Source organism: Octodon degus, unplaced genomic scaffold (assembly GCF_000260255.1).
Source record: "Octodon degus isolate 3935 unplaced genomic scaffold, OctDeg1.0 scaffold00192, whole genome shotgun sequence".
NCBI classification, from domain to species: Eukaryota; Metazoa; Chordata; class Mammalia; order Rodentia; family Octodontidae; genus Octodon; species Octodon degus.
The window spans coordinates 4,463,293-4,467,486 of NW_004524768.1; positions in this window are offsets into that span (position 1 = coordinate 4,463,293).

Sequence of the window (4,194 nt, forward strand, 5' to 3'; positions counted from 1 at the left end):
TGAATAGAATGATTTGTTCTAATGGCGTTTGTAAATAGGATCACGAGTCCACATCTTGTACAGCAATTAACCACTAAGAAGAATATATGCAGTGCATTATTTGTTGAAAAATTAAAAAAAATCAATGGAAAAAAATAAAATAAAATAAAATAACAAAATGTACAAACACTGAAAAAAAATCAAATGGGTTACAGATGAAATTGAACAAGAAATTAAACAATATCTACACTCCCACAAAAATTCAAGCACACCATATCGGAATTTGTGGGATGCAATGAAAGCATTTCTTAGAGGGAAATTCCTGGTGGTGATCTTACACATTAGGAAAACACAGTGAGAAAAAATAAATACCCTAATTGCTGCACTTTAACCTTCTAGAAAAAGATGAGCAAACCAAGCCCAAAACACAAGGAGCAGAGAAAATCATAAAGATTAGCAGAAATTAATTCAATTGAGACAAAGAAAACAATGCAAAAAGCATTAATCCAAAAACTGGTTCTTTGAAAGATTAAATAAATTTGACAAGCCCCTAACTAACCTCATCAAAAAGAGGCAAGAAAAAACTAAAATTCAAGCCATAAGGAATGATAAAGGCAAAATTACTACAGATCCTGTGGAAGCTACTTTCAAAATCTTTACTATCACAGAATTGAAGACAAAGAAGAAATGAAAATTCCTAGATAGCTACAAATTACAAAAACTGAATCAAGAAGTTATAAAACCTCTGAGTAACCTATTATCAGCCAATAAAACTAAAAATGTAATGAAAAATTACCAACAAATGAAAATGCTGGTCCTGACAGATTCTCAGCTGAATTCTGCAAAAATTTACAAAAGATTTAATCCCAATACTCCTCAAACTCTTCCATGAAATTGAAAAGGAAGTAATACTGCCAAAATCATTCCTGGAGTCAAGTATTATACTGATACCAAAACCAGAGAAAGATTCAATGGAAAAAGAGAACTACATGCCAATCTCCCTCCTGAACATAGGTGCAAATACCCTCAACAAAATCCTAGCAAAAAAACTCAGAAAATCATCAAGAAGATTGTACACTATGCACAGAAAGGATTCATCTCAGGGATGAAAGGATGGTTCAACATATGCAAATCTACAAATATAATACACTATATCAATAGAGCCAAAACCAAAAAAACACATGATCATCTCAGTTAATGCAGAAAAGGCCTTTGACAAAGTCCAATACTCATTCATGATCAAAGCTCTACAGAAAATTGAAATAGATGGCCTTTACCTCAATCTAATAGAAGCCATGACAATCCAACAGCTAAAATAATTCTAAATGGGGAAATTTGAAAGATTTTACTCTCAAATCAGCTTAAGACAAAGATATCCTCTATCACCACTCCTATTCAATATAGTTCTGGAATCATTAGCTAGGGCCATTAGAGAAGAGAAAGAAATACAATGAATAAGAATAGGTAAATAAGAAGTTAAATTACCAGTATTTGCAGATGATATGACACTCTCTTGGAAGACCCAAAAAATTCCAGCAAGTAGCTTCTAAAATTAATAAATAAATTCAGTAGCATAACAGGTTAAAAAGTCAATACCTAAAAATCAATAGCATTCCTTACACAGATAACAAACATACTGAGAGAGAAATTAGAGAAACAATACCCTTCATGATTGTATGCAAAAAGAAATACCTAATAATTAATCTCACTAAGGAAATAAAAGATTTATTCAATGAAAATGTAAAAAAGCAAAACACACACACATACACACACACACACACACACACACAGAAAATTACAGAACTCTGAAATGAGAAAGAAGAGGATTTCAAAAATTGGAAAGATAGTCCTTGCTCCTGGATAGGAAGAACCAACATTGTGAAAATGACCATACTCTCAAAATTATTTTACAGATTTAATGCAACCTGTATCAAAATACCACCAAAATACCTCACAGTTCTAGAGAAAACACTCCTAAAATTTATTTGGAATCAGAAAAGAACTAAAATAGCAAAGTCAGTATTGGACAGCAAAGGCAAGGCAGGAGGCATTACAATCCCTGATTTGAAATTATAGTACAAATCTACTGTGATAAAATCAGTATCATACTGGCAAAAGAACAGACATGAGGATGAATGAAATTATTTGAGCGTGTAGGTAGAACTACAACCACACTCAACCAACTTATCTTTGACAAAGGGGCCAAATATATTCACTGAAAGAAAGCCTGTTTAACAAATAGTGCTGGAAAAACTCTCTTTCTCACACATGGCAAAAACTAAAACTAGACCTGAGTCTCTCACCATGCACTAAACTAAATTCAAAATGAATCACAGATCTAAACACTAAAACAGAAACCCTAAATCTCTTGGAATAGAAAATAGCTGGAAATGTTGAAGACATAGGAGTAAGAAGGCAGTTCATGAATAAAAATCAGACTACATTGGAAATACTTCAAAGAATCAACAGCTGGGACCTCTTATTTAGAATTTTCTGCATGTCAAAAGAAATCATGAACAGAGTGAAAAGATAAACCACAAATTTGGAAAACATCTTAGCCAATAATCAGTCAGACAAAAGTCTTACATCTAGAATATATAAAGAATTAAGGCCCCAAAATTTAAAGATTCAATATAAAAATGGGCATATGAAATGAATACACACTTCTTGGAGGAGGAAATAGAAGAGGCAAATAAATAATGAAAAAATGTACCACATCACTTCCTATTTGAGAATTGCACATTAAAACATCATTGATATTTCATTCTCCAAGAAAGAATGGCTAACATGAAAACATCAGCTAATAAAAAATGCTTGAGAGGCTGTGGGGGGAAAAGGAACACTTCTTCACTGCTGGTGGCAATGTAGACTGGTATAACCACTATGGAAATCAGTGTGAAGACTCCTCAAAAGTCTGGGATTGGAAATCCATTTCAATCCAGTTATTCTCCTTCTGGGTACTTTCCCAGAAAACTGAAAACATCATACCACAATAATATATGTTCCCTCATGTTTATAGCAGCACAATTTGTCATTGCCAGATCTTGCAAGGAACTAAAATACCCATCACCAAGTGAATGGATGAAAAAGATGTGATATTTTATACAGTGGAGTATTATTCACCTATAAAGAAGACAAACTTAATGCCTTCATAGGTAAGTGGATGCAACTAGAGGTAATATTCATAAGTGAAACAAACCAGACCAACAAGTGTACATGTCATATTGTCTTTGTAGTATAAGAACACAAAAGAATAAATAAGTCCTGAAAGGTTTAACAGATATAGTAAAATATAAAAAAAAGAATTTAAGAATTAAACAGTGAAGAGGAGAGAAAGGAGAAAAGATTTTAAAAAGGTAGGGGAAAAACATGCAAGTATTTATACAGGAAGGCTGAAGTAATTATGCTAAAAATTTCCATCAGTTTTTTTGAAAATAGCAGTTAATGTGCCAAATCTTCCCTTAACTAACTCTATATGCTTATATCTGCAATCTATACAAATACATCGAGGAGAGCAATGTGTAATACAAAACCATGTTTGAATACCTGTCATTTTGCTCTTCTAAATGTGTACCATTTCTAATGTCATATCAGTTATTACTATTCTCTCTTTAAAACATTTTTTAAAAGAAGACAAGAACAAGGGGGCTGGCCAAATAGCTTAGCGGCTTGAAGTGCATGCAAGCAGACACAGAGGCTAGGGATTTCAGTCCTCAGGCCTGCTGTGCTGACCCCTCTCTTGAGGTATGCTGAGATGGCAATTAAGATTGCGTGGTGGCACATACCAGTAATCCCTGCTCTTGGGAGGCTGTAAACAGGGGGATCACTACAAATCTGATCTAGTAGTGAAACCCTGAACACCCTGTAAACCCTTCCCTAAAGATAGAAAAAAACCATAAAAATAAAAATAAATTTTAAATAAAATAAAATTGCAAAATCAAGTGAAGAATTTCCCTAAACAAAAAAATATGAACTTAATAATATTTGTATTGCATAGTGTTGTCTTTAAATTAGTTGTTCAGATTACCAGATGCATGCACATAAATTTGGAAAAGGAAAGAAAAACTAAAACTGTTTAATTAAGAAGAAACAAAAAGAAATAAATGAAAAAGGATAAAAATAATAAACACTTATTGCTCCTTTGAACAGACCAGTGGAAATCCACAGAACAATCATCCAAACCATCTTGCTTACATACATAGATCTATCTCTTTC